Source organism: Camelus bactrianus, chromosome 14 (genome assembly GCF_048773025.1).
Source record: "Camelus bactrianus isolate YW-2024 breed Bactrian camel chromosome 14, ASM4877302v1, whole genome shotgun sequence".
Classification (NCBI taxonomy): domain Eukaryota; kingdom Metazoa; phylum Chordata; class Mammalia; order Artiodactyla; family Camelidae; genus Camelus; species Camelus bactrianus.
This window is the reverse complement of record NC_133552.1, coordinates 19,972,358-19,990,458: the sequence shown is the minus strand read 5'-3', so window position 1 is coordinate 19,990,458 and position 18,101 is coordinate 19,972,358.

Here is an 18,101-nt window from a genome sequence, read left to right as displayed (position 1 = left end):
CCCAGCTTCTAGTGGCTCCCAGCGACCTTCGGTGTTTCTTCGCTTGCAGCTACCCGACTCCAATCTCTTCCCCCATGGACACATGGTGTTCTCTCTGTCTGTCGGGCCATGCATCCTCTCCTCTTATAAGGACACCAATCATTAGATCTGGGGCCCACCCTAATCCAGTATGACCTCATCTTAGCTTGATTACATTTGCAAAGTCCCTGTTTCCAAACAAGATCACATTCCTAGGCACTGGGCATTAGAACTTGAGCATGTCTTTTTTGTGGGGAGACACAAGATTGCGTCCCTTAAACTCACTACACTACATAATAATAATGAATTAACAACAAGTCATGCTGTTCGTTTGCTTTTGATCTTCAAAGAGTTGGAAATATTGGTCAATAAATTTCATTTTTTGAGACTGTTCAATTGAGGCAAAATTGAAAAGCATGTGTTTATAGTGTACAACTTGATTAGTTTCAACATATATATACAGTCATCCCTCAGTATCTGCAGGAGATTGGCTCCAGGGCTTCCGTGGATACCAAAATTCAAGGATGCTCAAATCCCTCATATAAAATGGTGTAGTATTTGCAAATAACCTACACACATTCTCCTGTATACTTTAAATTATCTCTAGATTATTTATAATACCAATGTAAATGCTATGTAAATAGTTGCATAAGTGTGGCAAACTCAGATTTTGCTGTTTGAAACTCTCTGGAACTTTTTTCCTTTTCTGAATATTTTTGATCCACTGTTGGTTGAATCTGCTGATATGGAAATTGTGGATATGGAGGACTGACTGGATACCCATGTAACTATCATCACAAGGCAGCAAACATATCCATCACCCTCCAAATTTACCATGTGCTCCTTTGTAATCCTTCCTTATTGCCCCTCTCCTCCCCCATCTCGTGTCCCCAGGCAATCACTGATCTGCTTTCTGTCACTATGATTAGTTTGCATTTTTTAGAGTTCATATAATGGAATCACACAGTATAAGCCTTTTTTTGTCTGGCTTCTTTCACTGAGCATAATTTTGTGATTCATCCATGTTGTCACATGTATTAGTGAGTCCTTCCTTTTAACTGTTAAATAGTATTCCATTGTATGGATGTTCCACAATTTGTCTGTCTGTAACCTACTAGGTGGAAATTTGAGTTGTTTCCAGACTTGGCTGATACAAATAAAAGAAGAACTTTTAAATCTTCCAAATGCAAGGAATTTATTTTTACAGTGTACATTTTATTTGTTCATGAACCTAACAAAGTATTTGTTGCTATAAATAAAACTAAGCTCCTATGGTTTCCAAGAAGACTGGATCCCACTGGTATAAACTATGGAGAGTCTTTTGAAAAGAAAGTTGAATGATAAATCAAGAGCCAAAAAATGATCATTTTCTTCTCAGTAATTCCACTCTTAGGAATTTAGCCTAGAGAATTAATTTTTAAAAAAGGCAAGCTGATGAAGATATTGTCTGCAGATCTCTCCAGAATAGGAAAAGTTTGGAAGCAATCTAAATATATAATCAAGAAATGTTGAAACAACATGAGAGAGTGCTTTAGATATAACAGTCAGTTCCAAAAAAAAGTAATATGAAATTATGTCTGGATTACCATTGCAACCATATAAAATTTAGATATGTTTGTGGGTGAGGGAACTTAAACATTATTAGTGTGCAACAGTTATGGAATAATGAATGATATTTCCTTTGCTGTCTATTTGTGTCATAAAATTTATGCAATAATAAATATCACTGCTCTAAAGTCACTAAACCCATAGGCTTCTCCTTGATAACATGCAAAAGCTGTTTGTATCCATCTGACCCATCCGTTTATTATCAATCAAAAAAATTATGGTATTTTCAGAGACCCAGTCTAAACTATGTCATGTATATTGCTTCAGACAGAACCTGGAGGTTGGTATTAAAAACTCTTCTCTACTCTGGGAATCTTCTTTCAAGTCAAAAGTGTATGCGTATAAATGAATGAGATCTCATACATTGCTGGTGGGTGTTTGATCTGGTACAAGCACTTTGGAAAACTATTTGGCATTATCTAACAAAGCAGAACATCCTACATACACTTATGACCGTACATCCCCCTGCTAGGTATATACCCAACAGAAATGCACACGTACGCTCAGCGAAGGCATGTACTAGAATGTTGATAGCGACATTATTTGTAATAGCCCCAAATTGGAAACCACCCAAATGCTCATCAACAGAAAATGGATACACAAACTGTGGTGGAGACAATACAATAGAATCCTCTATGACAATTAGAATGAATGCGCTACAACTGCACATGTTCATATGGTCGAATCTCACAAAGGTTGAGAGAAATAAGCCAGATGCAGTAGAGTGTATACACTATTCCATTTACATGAGTACAAAGCCAGGCAAAAGTAATCTATGCTTTTAGGGATCAAGATAACAGTTGTCCTTGGAGGTAGAAGAGAAGATACTGAAAGAAACATAAAAGGGCTTTGGGGTGCTTATATTGTACTATTTATTGATCCAAATGCTGATTATATGAGTGTGATCAGTTTGTGGAAATTCATCAAGCTGTACCTTATGTGGACTTCTCTGTAAGGTATATTATACCACAATGAAAGTTTTTTTGTAAAGTCGATAAGCATTATCAAAAGCTGTAAGAGTATTACCACGAGCTTTCTTTTTTAGGTAGATACTGAAAAGAGGGCCAGTTGGCAGAGTTAGTACAGTGCTGTGAATTTACAATGAACTGGAAAGTCAGGGTTATATAGCGTGGTGCATCGGGGGAACTTTGTAACCAGCCAGGAATGGTTATTGCTAGTCACAGAGCTGAAAGCTCTCAATAAATTTTGTTTCCTCCATCGCGCACTGTCTGATGATTGGCAAAGAAATAAAATACAGCATCAAGAAAGCCAGAATGCCCTCTGCAAGAATAAAACATACTGCCAGTATGACACACAGCTGCACCTCCATCCAAAGCTGTACAGAGCTGATGAGAGGTCCAAGCCGCTTCATGACTTGGAGAGCCTTCATGACTTTCCAGAAGCACGGTTAGAAAAAGCAAAGGGAAAATGTGTTTCCACTAAGATCCCTGATGGAAGGAAGGAACATTCTTCTCCAACCAAGAAAGGAGAGAAGAGTAACAGCATCTTGGTTTGTTACAGATCAGCTCCAGGAGGCAGAGGAGAAATTCTCCATCTACCTGAAGAAGGGCCATTTCCCTTTAGTCCTCACAGAATGCCCAAGAACTGTTTGGTTTCCAGAATTGCGATTAAAAATTTCAACTCTCCTAGTGCTGGTTTTCAGTCTTCCAATTTCTGTTAATGACACAAGGACTGCAGCAAGTTTCTTGAGCAGTTTCCTCATATCTTCTACACGGCTTTGCGACTGAAAGCCAGAATCTGGCAAAACCATGGGACTGAAAAGGGCTTAATTTCCAGAATATATAAACAAAAAAAGAAATCCTTACAAGAGCCCTATGGGAGAGGTAAAGTTATGATGTTCGATTTTTAAATAAAGACATGGTGAGCGGGGAGGGTATAGCTCAATGGCAGAGCACATGCTTAGCACACACAAGGTCCTGGGTTCAATCCCCAGTGCCTCCTCTAAATAAATAAACAAACCTAACTACCCCCCCAAAAAAAGAAACAAAAAATTAAATAAACAAAATAAACAAGGACATGGCAACTTGGGTAGGTAAAAGGTCTTCCATAAGATTAAAATAATAGTAATATGAACCCATTGTTTTAAAACAATGATCTGTTTTTGTAAAACACATACATGTATCAGTATATATTATGTATGTAGACATACACAAATATGTATGTTTACAGGTGACTTTACAAGTTGAGCACTGAGAATTATTCGGAAGGACACATGCTAAATTATACACATGGGCCAGCTGGGGGTGGAGGCTGACACGGGTCAGGAAAGAGTAAGTAAGGGCAAATAAAGAAAAAATATTTAACTTAAAAAGAGGTATTATGAAAAAGGCAGTATGATATGATCCAGTTTACAGATTTATATGAAATGATACAATTGCATGTATTTCTACATGAATAAGGAAAATTGTCTTTAACTTGAAAAAATAGCAAAATCTGCTCACATTTCTGAAACTCATCTGTTTTCCTAGCACTGGAGCGCTGGTAGCTGCAGTAAAATTCTGCAAGTGAAACCGAGCGAGAGTGAAACAGGAGCTCTTAGGAACAACGCGCGCTGAGCTGAAGTCAGGCAACAGAAATGGGTGTGTGGTGGGGTCTTGGGGGTGAGGGCTGGCTGCAGACCAATATTTCAGAAAATGCACTGAAACATTCAATGCTGTGGTGCAGACATGGATGGCAAAGAAACTAAATGAAATGTCAGCTGAGCACACAAGAGAGAATAAATATCTTTTTCAGAGCCCAAGTGTCAGGCAAGATACGCACCAGCACCAGGCGGCTACGGGGCAGAGGACAAGCGCTGACCCAGGAACCGGAGGTCTGTGGTTTATTCCTTACCCTGGCCTGGCCACATACCAACTGCAGAGCCTTGGAAAAGGAACTTCACCTCTTGGCCTCAATTTCTACTCATGTAAAAATGACAACAAAAATAAGACCTCACCTGTGATGATCAGGAGAGAGAGTATGTATGCATTTACTTTACAAAATGCTTTAAAAAGCATTTTATTTTAAAAAGTGCCCAGAAAAGATCACTGACTACCCCACACACATACATGCACACCACTCACGTGTACATTACTATATAGAAATAGACACCATTCACATATAGAAATTCTTATATACATAGTATTACAGTAACACAGCTCTCCTCCCAACTTACTTATAGATGGGGAAACGAGGCTGTAAGGCCTTAAAAGCTAATAATCACATAGTAACCCATTATAATGCTTTGGGGATCTGGCAGAGATATTCATTTTTATAATAGTTTATTCATGGCTGTTAAACATTATTTCTGATCTGGAGAGGGGTCTGTAATCCTTGACCTGGAAAACTTCCAAAACCACGTGCTATGGACTCAATTATGTCTCCTCTCCAAATTTCATACGTTGAAGTCCTAACTTCCAGTGTGGGGATATTTGGAGATGGAGCCTTTGGGAGGAAATTAGGTTTAGACGAGGTCATGGGGAGAAGGCCCTCATGATGGGATCAGTGCCCTTATAAGAAGAGACAGCTTGCTCCCTTTCTCCCGAGTGAGGGCATAGGGAGAAGGGAGCCAACTACAAGCCAGAGAAGAAAGCTCTCACCAGAAACTGAACCCCACCAAATCTTGGACTTTCCAGCCTCCAGAACTATGAGAAAATAAATACCTGTTGTTTAACCCATCCAGCCTATGGGTTTTGTTGTTATGGCAGCCTGAGAAGACTAAGACGCCAGCTCAGGAGCCTCTACATCCTGTCTTCACTGTATCCTGAACTTCCTGTATCATAACACTCATCACCTTGTATTGTCAGTACCACTTCTGGCTGTGTGATCTTGGGCAAGTTACTTAAAACTCTCCTGTGCCTCTGTTTCCTCTTCCATAAAATGGGAATAATAATGGAATCTATTTCATAGGACTTTGCCACGTCCCAGTGTAATGATTAAGTGATTTAATCTATGACTTCACCTAGAATATTCTCTGCCAAAGAGTAGATATTTAGTAAGTAGAAGAAGCTGTTTTTAAATACACGCACCCCAAGGTTCATAGCAGCACTATTTATAATAGCCAAGACATGGAAGCAACCTAAATGTCCATCAACAGATGATTGGATAAAGAAGTGTGGTATATTTATACAATGGAATACTACTCAGGCATAAAAAAGAATGAAATAATGCCATTTGCAGCAGCATGGATGGACCTAGGGATTATCATACTGAGCAAAGTAAGTCAGAAAGAGAAAGACAAATATCATATGATATCACTTATATTTGGAATCTAAAATATGATACATATGAACTTATTTACAAAATAGAAACAGATTGACAGACATAGAAAACAAACTTATGGTTACCAGGGGGGAAAAGAGGGTGGGGGGGCATAAATTAGGAGTCTGGGATTTTCAGATACTAATTACTGTATATAAAATAGGCAAACAACAAGGACCTACTGTATAGCACAGGGAAATATATTCAATACCCTATAATGGCCTATAATGAAAATGAAAATAAAAAGGAATATATATATGTATAAATGAGTCACTATCCTGTATACCAGAAATTAACATAACATTGTAAATCAACTATTCTTGAATTTTAAAAAAGAAGCTATTTCTGTCGCTGTTGTTTTTGTTGTCATGTGACTACTTGGCTAAATTATAAACTCCTTAAGGGCCTAGGGACCTTGACAAGCCCTAAGAATGAACACAGTAACACAGCACGTAAATAAATATTTGCTAACTGAACAACTAGGCGATGAGGAAGGAGAGAATGATTGGTGGAGAGGCAAAACATTTTCAGGAAGTACATACTGCATCTGTAAATAGAAACAAAAGCTATTTTCTCAGAGATTTTAAGCAGAAATTTATAAGTTTCAATTTAATTGATTCAACACGCAGCCAAAAAGACGAGGAATGAATAGTATAATATTCTTGGAACAACTGTCTTGTGCATAATAAAATACCCACCATGCAATTGTCGGGGGTGTGCTCCATCCTAAAGCCCATTAAAGCTGCTGGAAAAACCATCGTGCAGGTTTTGGTTTTTCATTTAATTTTCATAAAATATTTTACTGGAGGGAAGTTTGGGGTGTAATAGCAATGAAGCGTGCCTACTGCTTTAGGTGACATTTCATTTCACTTCTGGAAACCTGTGGAGATAAATACACTAGTCCCAATGCCTGGGACTTTTGCTGGTGATCCAAAAATGAAATGTCATGGACAGCAACTTATTTTTTATTGCTTAATACCCAACCGTTTGCCCAGCAAATCAGAATGACAAAAACAATAGCTATTTTAAGACGGGACACCACATGAGATATAGAAAACTCATCTCATTGGGAACTTCAGTCCTATTCTTGACAAAAGAGCTATGAAAGTGTGAACTTTAAAATATTCCTCATTACTCTCTGAACAAGGGTGATTATGATCCTTTAATTTTGTTTTGACTCAAATCATAAAGCAAAGGCATGAATATACTGCATGGTTGCAGCCACATTATTTGCATAAACAATCCATATTTCTAGGCAAACCTTTTATAGCCTAAATAAGTCTCAAAGACAATGAGAGCAGTAAGTAAGTTAGATTTAAAAGCAAGACGGTGCTCTGTAGCTCAAAGAACTCAGAGCAAACAGAGAGCCTGTTCGTTCTGTTACCAGGACTGCAGTTGACAATTTGTCAAGCTTATCGCATATCTCAAAACAACAGAGCATAATTCCCACCTCGGACTAAATCATCTAAAGAAATTCAGCAATATTGCCCTGCTCCTTTAAACTACAAATAAGTTGCTCAACTGTATAACTTAGTCTCCCCAACAGAAGGAGAGAAAAAAACTCTCTTCTGGGCCTTTCTCAGTAGCCTTTGGGGAGAGTGCCAAGATAAAAGTTTTCCAGAGACTTCTAACAGAACTGTTTGTGTTGGAAAATGCCCACGTGTCATCTCTGTCAGAATATTCCACACCGATTCTTATGGAAAAGGAGGAAAGAATCGATATTCATGAAATCCTTGTGTATTTTTGTTTGGGACAGTCAAGTCATATGGGAGAGGGAGTCAAGAGAGCTTATTTCTCCTCCTTGGAAAATCCACAGGGATCATCACTGGAGTTTCCATGCATCACACATCCCATTGACAAGAGCAAGAGGTAAGCTAATTAAAGTCTAGAACATGCTGCTTAATTTCTTCATGAAAAGGCCCTCCCTTGTTTTGTGTATATTTGCTCAATGGCATTACCTCGCAGCTCTGACTACATCATGTTGGTGATTGCTACAAAAGATGCGTTAGCTTCTTTTTTCTCATGACTCTTCACTCTTTCCCTGGGTACAACCATCTAGTCATATGGCTTTAAAAGTTATCTGGATGCTGATGATGCCATCCCTGACTTCTATCTCCATCCCTGACTTCTGCTTGAGTTCCAGACTTTTATATACAATTTCCCACTTGATGAATCCATTAGGAGGAAGAATAGAAATCTCAAACATAAGCCTTTTCAAAACAGAACTCGTGATTTCCATCCCATATCTATTTCTCTTACAGACACCTGCTCACTTGCTCAAGCTACAGATCGAGGATTCGTTCTTGATTATTCCTCTCCTCCATCAGCAACCCCTGTCAGGCTGGCATCCAAATTATATAATGAACAAGTAAAAACTTAAATGAATATTAAGATAGTGAGAAGTTTCTTGAAGACTATGAAACCGGGTGACATGAGAGGAAGGTGTGAGGTCCTACTTTTGGTAGGGTAGTCAGGGAAAGCCTTTTTAGGAAGGTGACAATTCTGTCATCTGGATATACGGATGGAGATTCCCATGCAAAGATCTAGTGACCAGCCATTCCAGGCAGACGCAACAATGACTCTATGGAAATAAAAAAGGCTTCTTTGAATGAGGTAGGGAAGTAAGAGCTCTGGTTGCAAAAGGAGATAGGAGTCTACTTACATAGGATATTTAAAACCAAAATAAGAAGTTTGGAGTTTATTTATCCAAGTAGAGTAGCAAGTCATCAGCAGGGAATGATAAGATCTACTTCATTTTTAGAAGATCACTCAAGATCCTTGGGCACCATAGACTGAATTCCTTTGCATCCTTCCACTACCATCACCGCCACGCACAGATACTATTGGTCCTGACACTGTCCTGATACTGACAACACATACGGATGCTGGCTAGAAGCACAGAGCAATAATATAGAATACATAATTAACTTGGAAGAAGAAAGGAAGGAAGCGAAGGAGAGAGAGAAGGAGAGAAGAGGAAGGCAAGGAAGACAGGTAAACCTTAAGAAACCAGGAAAACACTGCTATACATAAAATAGATAAACAACAAGGTCCTACTGCACAGCACAGGGAACTATATTCAATATCTTCTAATAGCCTATAATGGAGAAGAATCTGAAAAAGAATATATTATTTATATATATATATAAATGTGTGTATATATATATACACACACACACATACATACATATATATACACACACACACATACACACACATAAAAAACTGAATCACTTTGCTATATGCCTGAAACTAATACAACTTTGTAAATCAACTGTATTTCAATTAAAAAAAGAAAGAAATTGGGATGAAAAAACGAACTCAAAATCTAATGGTGACTGTTGAGAGAGAAGCCCAAAATGGTAGAGTATGGATATCAGCCCTGGATGCTAATGGCAGAGGCTTAACTTAGCATATAGGAAGAGGAGATACAGCCCAGGGACAGTGTGAAGCAGGAAGCTGAAAATAAGAATCTTGGGTAGAGCAGGGCCCTTGAAAGGATTTCCCTGTCTGGATAAAGAGGACTAGAAAAACTCCACCCATCAGCTCAGGGAAGGGAAAAACAAGCTTGCAAATTACTGGAAATCTGAGTGGAAAATACACAGAATCTTTCTTGAAATTGAAACCCCACACCAGAAAGAGCATCAGAAGCTAACAATACCCAGGAAGTGTAATAAACTCAAACCTTATAAAACCTTCTCTAGTACTGGTGAACCTGGGCCACAAGGGAGCACATGACTTACATGGGAAAAAACAACCCCAGTGTAACAGAAGCCCACAATAAAAAAAATTGCAAACCACACAAGAAATAAAACCACTTGAAGGAGAAGAGCACACACAGCCATTAGTAGATTTAACACCACATATTCCAGAGTAGCTGACAAAACAATCTAAAAGACATTAAAAAATAAGAATAAAAACTAAAATGAAAGATTTGGGTACTAGGAACAAAGAAGAGACAAGTTGAAAACAAAAACAAAATACATATTACTTTAAACATTTAAAATATTACTTATTCCAAAACAATCTTAAGAAAGAAAAACAGGCTGCCACCTCTCTCTCCCTCTTCGGAGACGACCTGTACTCTGTCTATGGAGTGTGTACCTACTTTTAATCTGAGCACCCAACCCCCACACCTCGTGGCCTTTCTCTTGCCTTTCAATGTAGTTCTCTGAATAAATCCACCTTCACTCAAAAGAAAAAAGAAAGAAAGAAAAACAAAGCTGGAGTACTCACACTCCCTGACTTCAAAACATATTACAAAGCTCCAGTAATCAAAACAGTATGGTTCTGGCATAAAGACATACAGATCAATGGAACAGAACTGCTCAGAAATAAACCCACCCATATGTGGTCAAATGCTCTTTCGATCCCTTTCTTTGGATAAAGGGTTACTATCCAAAATACATAAGAAACTTCTACAACTCAATAGCAAAAAACAAACAAACAAAAAATACAAATAACCTGATTTTTTTTAATGGATAAAGGACTTGAACAGACGTTTCTCCAAAGAAAGCATACAAATGGCCAACAGGTAAATGATAAGATTCTCCACATCACTAATCATCAGAGAAATGCAAATCAAAACCACAATAAGATGTCACCTTATACTTGTTGTGTCTTAGGACTTGGCCACTCTCAAAAAAAAAAAGAAAGAAAGAAAGAAAAGAAAAACCAAATAATAGAAAATAACAAGCATTGGTGAAGATGTGGAGAAATTGGAATCCTTGTGCACCACTGGAGGGAATGTAAAATGGTACAGCCCCAATGGAAAACAGTATGGAAGTTCCTCAAAAAATTAAAATTAGGACTATCATATTATTAAGCAATCCCACTTTGGGGAATTTATCCAAAAAGAAGAAAGGAAGGAAGGAAGGGAGGGAGGGAGGAAGGGAGGAAGGAAGGAAGGAAGGGAGGAAGGAAGGAAGGAAGACATAAATCAGGATCTTGAAGAGATATCTGTACACCCCTGTTCATAGCAACATTACTCACAATAGCCAAGAGATGGAAACAACTTAAGTGTCCATGGACAGATGGATGGATAAAGAAAGTATGGTGTATATACATACAATGGAGTATTACTCAGCCTTTAAAAAGAAATAAATCCTGTCATACGCTATAACATGGATGAACTTTAAGGACATAATGTTAAGTGAAATAAGTCAATAAGAAGGACAAATACTAACTGATTCCAGTCATACGAGGAATCTAAAATAGTCTGACTTACGGAAGCAGAAAGTAGAATGGTGGCTGCCAGTGGTCAGAGGGAGGGAGACATGGGGAGTTACTCTTCCATGGGTATAGAGGTTCATTCTATGAAAAAGTTGATGAAAGATAAAAAAAAAAAAGCTCTAGAGCTCTGCTGTACAACATCGTGCATACAACTAACAATACTGGGCTGTACACGTCACAATTTGCCAGGAGGGTAGATTTCATGTTGTGTAATTTTTTTTTACCACAATTAAAAAATATTAGGGGCACATCTACATTTTAATAAACTATTCTATATCCCCAAAATTCATTCATTAAAATTTGAAAACTCAATGAGTAGGTTATAGCAGGTGAGAACCAGATCAAGACAAAGTAAGCTCCAAATAGATTTAAGGAAATTACGCCAAATGCAGCACAAATACAAAGGATATATACAATCTTCAGGAGGGAGTAAGAAACATGAAGACTAGAAGAAAAGGTTCAGCATATATGCAGTAGGGTAACAAGAAGAGAGAATGGTAAGAGGGCAACATTTAGGTCTGACTAGTCACAGGACTCTATTCTCCTGGATATAAAGTTTGGTCCGGGGGTCAGCATATGTCCAAACAAGTCCCAGGAGAATGTTTCCTTAGGGTAGATATATGGTGTTGGGAGATTTAACAGCTTGTCACTGGGTTGCAAGATAATTAGGAGCTGGGTGTTGTGCTGTGGGGAGTGGGAGTAGAGACACATGCAGCATGGGATGGAAAACTTTGATAATTCCTTGGCTTTTTCCCACACCTATTTTTTTCTTTCTTTACAGAAGCTATTTCCAGGGAAGAAAAAAAAAAAAAAAAACTCCAAAAATGAAAGCACACCACTTCTGAGCACCCACTGTGAACCCAACACTGTCCCATAGGCACTGGGAATGAAATGAGTAAGATCTGATCCACAGGGAACCAGAACACGAGGCGCTGAAAGGGATCGGGAGGCAGCCTCCTGGTGTCTCGTCCAGAGCCCTTCGGCTGTGTCATCCTCCCTCACCACCCTAGAGCACTGTGCGCCAGGCATGACAATGATGGAGAGCTAAATCAAGGTATTTTAACCTCCTCTCGACCCTGGTTTGAGTTCGTAATGAAACAAAATGCACCAGCCTCCCTCCAGTACACAGAGTGGCTCTTGCCCTGCTCTTTTGGCAGAAGCATCTCATTCGGAACAGCTCGGGCTCCCTGGGCTCTTTGTAACGATCGGTGGGGATGAATGTTGACGTTTCACAATCATTGTGGAAAATCCTTTGCTCACAGCCTAAGGGAGAGCAAGACCGCTGAGCACAGAGTGAGCGCCAAATAATCAGGCACAGGGGTACGCTGGAACCCGCAGCCAGACACCCTGCGATGGCAGTGGGGTTTGCTGAGTGATCAGGACGGGGCAGCAGACATAATGATTAAATGGGGACTGCTGAAAATGAAAGAAAACACTGCAAAAAGAAAAAAAAAAAAAAGGCACCACCATTCTACACTCAAGACAAAATGAATGAAATAATCTACTTAAATCCCTTTGCATCTGCGTGAAACCCTACTGTAAAGGTCCAGCCACCTGGGTCCAATGTGGGACGCCTCTGATGGATCTCACTCGCTCCTGAACGCCCAGCCAGGTTAGCCAAGGCTCCGTCAAGCCTGCCGCGCAGTTGGATAGCTCCCTCTGCCCAATCCTGGGCTTCCCTCTCCCTTTCATGGGTGTTGGTCCCAAATAAATAGCTTGGGTCCAAATTTCCTCTCAGCATGTGCTTCTGGATCATCCCACCGGCAGCACAACTTAACGCCTCACTTTTCAGGACACCTTAAGGGGTGCTGACTTACAGAAGGCGTGTTAGGAAACTAGCAGCCAGGAGCAGCTGGGAAACGGGGAAAGATTTGGTGTCGCTGCCTTCGCTGGCACCTGGGGATACCAGCCAGTTGTCGGGTGACCCTTTCCTTAATTTGAGAGATGCCTTCTGTCGGCAAGCCACCACTCATGCAGCCAGTGAGGGGAACAAGGGAAATTTTAGTCTAGGTGTATGGGAAATACTTATGGGAAATAAAGACCGTGCGGTCCTCTGTCACAGAGAATATAGAAGGGAATCTGACTGCTCTTGCTACAGTCGTTTTAACGTTAATGATGTGCTGTAGGAATCTACAACTATTATGTCATTATTTGGTTACATTATTTGGGAATTTAAAATTGGCAACAAATATTTTGGCATAAATAGGCTCAAAAAATGAAAGGGACTGTTTAATGAAAAAATCAAACACTCTATGCATGAGCAAGTTGATGACAAAACTATAAACTCAAAATGTTTATCAACACTGACCATCCACCACGGGGACTGTATGGTATCACTGATCCCGCAAAAATCAGAAGACACAAAGATGCTCACATAACAACATCCACTCCCAAAGGTGGTGCCTGAAGACAATGACCTAAGACATACAACTGTGGAAAGTGTGCAGCAAAGCAAGACTTTTCGCTTAGATCAAATAACTGCTCCTCTAAATTTTATTCTAAATATTAATTTAATTAGTACATTCATTTTATTCCATCTTTCTTGTGCAAATACAAAATGTGAAGATAGCTGTTCATGCACTGGCTCCAGTGCAGAAAAATGGTTCAAACAAACGATGCTACTTTTACATACACGTAATCAAACACTATAAATTGGAAAATGATTATTTTCAATAATGATTCAATTTTTTAAAATTCAAGTCATGGTACCAAAGTAGAGCACTTGGAATTCATCCTGTTGAAGCTAAAACATCTGACATTCCCAGAGCAAGATGCCATTACAAACTCAGTTAAACGAATTGGTGCTACTGTAAATTCAGTGCTTCAAAAGGTCAAACTAAAGTTATCCTTGCATAATAATATAAATACAAATTTTGATGGGGCACAGTGCCATGGTAAAACCATGTTCTTTTTTTTTAAAACCATGTTCTTTTTAAGGAAATTTATGGAGCAGAAATGTGCTTGGAATTAGATGTGGTGCAACATAATTTATACTTGCACTCAAGTTGTCAAAGTAGTAGCAGAAGCTATGAGAATTTATAAATATTATAATATATACAGAGTTAGAATAACTGAACTACATATTTCTTGTGAAAAATCTGATTTTGAATACAAAGCAGTATGTGCTTTTCTCTTTGCTGGCTGCCATAGGTAGGATTTTAGAAATATTTGAGCCTTTGAAGAAATAATTTGTACATCTCTCTAAGTGTCCTATGATGGTGCTGAACCCTTTATAAATGAGCCTTCTAAATTTGGGCCATAGTTTTCCAGTTTAGTTCGGGAAATTTTTTTTATCAATATTTCCAATGAATGGAATATCAAAAAACTTCAGTTTTCCAGACTTTCAGAAAATCCCCATTCTGCCCTATTCAGTTCAAAGATAGCTCCCCTGGCCAGAGAAGGTAGGAGTAAACGAGGGGAAAGGGTGAGTGTTTTCTCTGCTTCGTCCATCAACATCACCCCCTCGGCCTGAAGCAGAGGGTCTCTTTCTTCCTTGTTGATGTTCTGACCTTAAAAGCCCATTATCCTTAACATTTTTCCCTCCTAAGCCTCGGCTCACTCCGGCCTTTGGTCCTTCTGATCTCTGTTACTTACTGGTCCTTACCTCACCTTCACCTCATCTCTGACAACAGGTTCCTCTTTCCACTTTTGGGCACGTGCCCTTTTTATAACCGAGTTTCTCAGACAGTATGTGCGTCCTCACTGGCTCCAGATGCCTTCTCCTTTTGTCCTCAGAGGGAACAATACGTGTGATTGCAAAGACAGAATCGTAACTGTGAAAGCTTGCCAACCCCCTTGACTCCCCTCTGCAGGAACAGAATTATAACCATCTTTTCTTGAATTCATTCAAAGCTGCCTTCTCTAAGTATTGAGTACCTGACTTAACCCTACAAGCCTTCTCTCTGCTTAGCCAGCAGAAATCCTAAAAGGACAGGCCCCGCCTCACAAGACGCCCATCACTTCCAGAATACCATGAGGCAGAAGGACCAGGTAGCTCTTTCTGACAACGATCTCTTTAAAATATACCGAGGGTTCAAGTAAAGTGGATGACAGTGAGTGGAAAGAAAGGGGACAATTGCTGGAGACAGAGTGGAAGTGGAATTGATAAGCCCTGCCAATAAGTTATGCATGGATGAGAGAGAAAAAAGGTCGTGAGTCTTGCAGGAGTAGTCAAAGGTGCTCTGTAAAATGGTGAGAAAGTAGGGAGGAAGAGGAGAGAACATCTTTAATATTCAAGAGCAAAAGTTGAAAAAACATCTTTCGATTTGACACTAATTTAGCATCTGCCATTCTCTTACCTTGTATTCCTATTTGCCTCTTAAGCACATTTAGCCCTTCCAGGTTGTCCAAAAACTATCCTGTAAGGTCGACGTGGAGGTAAGAGAGTTGTCCAGGGTGTCAACACGAGCGGATGACACAGCTGGACTCTCATGTCTCCCGGCAGCCCAGTGGTTCTCCTTTCTTTTCCAAGATGCTACGGCTCACGGCATCGCTAATGATCTGTAGGCATTAAAGGACAGCCATCACCAGCATCGTTTTTGTATTACAAATAGGCAAAGCCAGCAATGGTTTGTGCCAGTGGCTGTCATTGGCAGGGGCTGAACTGACTAGCTTAGCCTGATAACCTTGCCCCAAGAATCTTTCCATCCTTGACTGCCACACCAGGGCTTGGTCAGTTAGCTGTGAGAAATCCTGAAACATCATGAGAAACTCTCTTTCAGGGTGTTTCTCCTCTCCTAAATCTGAACTTCCCTCTCCTTTCACACTGAGCAGCAACCACAGTAGTCCCCTAACAACTCGCTCTCTCTCTTCCCCTGCTCCTCCCTCCTCTTCTCCCCTCTCCTCTCCCTCTCCCATCACGCACCACTCCTGCCTTGCTGTGGTTCACCAGCACTAAATGTCCCTGCACCCAGTCCTCCACCAACCACCATCACACTTATTTCTCTTAAGCTCTGAAAATCTTACTCCTCCAGCAAATCTATTCATTTACCAAGTATTCACTGAATCCTTATCATGTGCTAGGCACCATTCAAGGTACAGGGAATAATACATTGAGCAAGACGAAGTCCCTGAGCTCACCAAGTTTAAATCTATAGTCTTCAAAGCTCTTTACTGACCACATCAGGGCTCCCCGTTGTCTGAAATACCACAGATTTGGTTTCTGTGGTGACATCACCATCAACACATTCACCCAGATTAGAAATACGTCCATGGGGGGAGGTGAGCCCCACTTCATCTCACTCCACCATCTTGATCTCTCTCCCCTTAACTAAATACCCAGGCTAGAAATAGACTCACCTCTGACTTGTCACTTTCCAACATGTATGCAGTCATTTACAAAGTCCTGGGTTTTTATACCCTAAGAATTCCACATGCTTATTCTGTTTTCCTCATCACTACTCAACATTCTACCTTAGGACTCTCACCATGGGTCACTTGGACTGATGCAACCACCTCTCGCTGGTTGCTCTGCCTGTGGTCTTGCCTCCCTCCAGTCCATCTTCCAGGAGATCTCTCATGATGTATTTAAAATGAAAATCTAATCATATCCATTTCCTGCCCATAACCCTTAAAAAGCCTAAGCTACTTGACACGGCACACAAAACCTTCTATCATCCATCTGTCGCCTCATTGCTTTGCATAGTTCCTATCTTATGTTTTTCCTGAGTTATCTGTGTGTGTCTGTGTCCCTAACTCGGGGGGGGGGGTGTTGGTTTTTTTTTTTTATGCTGGTTTGTACATCTTTGTAGTCTCCGTGCCTAGCACAGTGCCAGACATATAGTAGCCCCTTAATAAATTCTGAACTGAACTGGGTTTCTGCCATTGTCTTGCATTTATATGTGTGTCTTATCAAGTTTTCATGGGCCTGTGTCTTGCTTCTTTAATCTTATACTGCATTTTTGGGGAGTCGTCCTTAGGACGAGTTTACATAAGTTCCTGTTCTCTTCTTCCTTCCGGGGGCATTGTAGAATTGTATTTCCTCCTCCCTTTGAATTAGGGGTAGCCATGTGATTTGTTCCGGCCAATAAAATATGAACAATACTGGCATGCACCTCTTCCTGGAGAAAGCATTTAATTACCCAGTACAAGATACTGCCACCATCTCCTCCCCCTGCTGTAGGGGAAGCACAAGAGGAAATGGAGGCTTCCTGGGTCCTTGAGGGACAAAGGTGACCTGTGCTTGACATGTAGCATGAGCAAGAAACAAGTACTATCAATCCACTGAGACGGGGGGATTTACTGTGGTTGAATAATCCTGTGTGCCTTGATCGCTCCATTCCCTGAGGACAGGAACTCTGCTGATTAGCTTTGTGTCTCCCTGGTGCCACATTCAAAACAGACTAGAATATAAATACTACACATACATTTTGGTTTCTGATTTTTCCTAACGCACAACGTCCCGTTTCCAATATTCCTCTCTCTGCTGCCTCCTTACTAAAGCACCATTTCTGTTCCATTCTGGCACAGTTATGGTTTCCAAAATATAAAAATTAAAATTTCTAACCAGTTCATAATCCCATGTTGATCATGCATGTAGCACTTCGTAGAGAATGGGATGTCTGCCCTCTGGACAGTTCCCACAGGTAGCTCAGCCGTAGCAGCGCTTTTCGGGGAATGAGAGAAGGAGGCTCCAAGCACAGGCACGCAGCTCGGAGGGGCAAAGCCAAGGGGCTGTAATAACCAGCTTACCAGGGGACGGGAGTTCTACCGCGCAGGTCTCCCTGTGTCCTCAGCCCCAGCAGATGGCTCAATGACGTGACAATAAATGTAATAAAATTCTTCCTCCATTTGCCTTTATATGCCTTTAAAAATCCTCACTTTTGAGCATATGATTCTATGAGAAAAAAAAAATCCTCTTCCTACAATCCCTTTTAAACGCTGCTGTAAACAACGGACTGTTCAAAAAGAAAAGGGTTCCAACACAGAGGCTCTACCTGAAAAAAGTGCCTAACATGGACTTACTCTCTCTGTAATCCTTATGG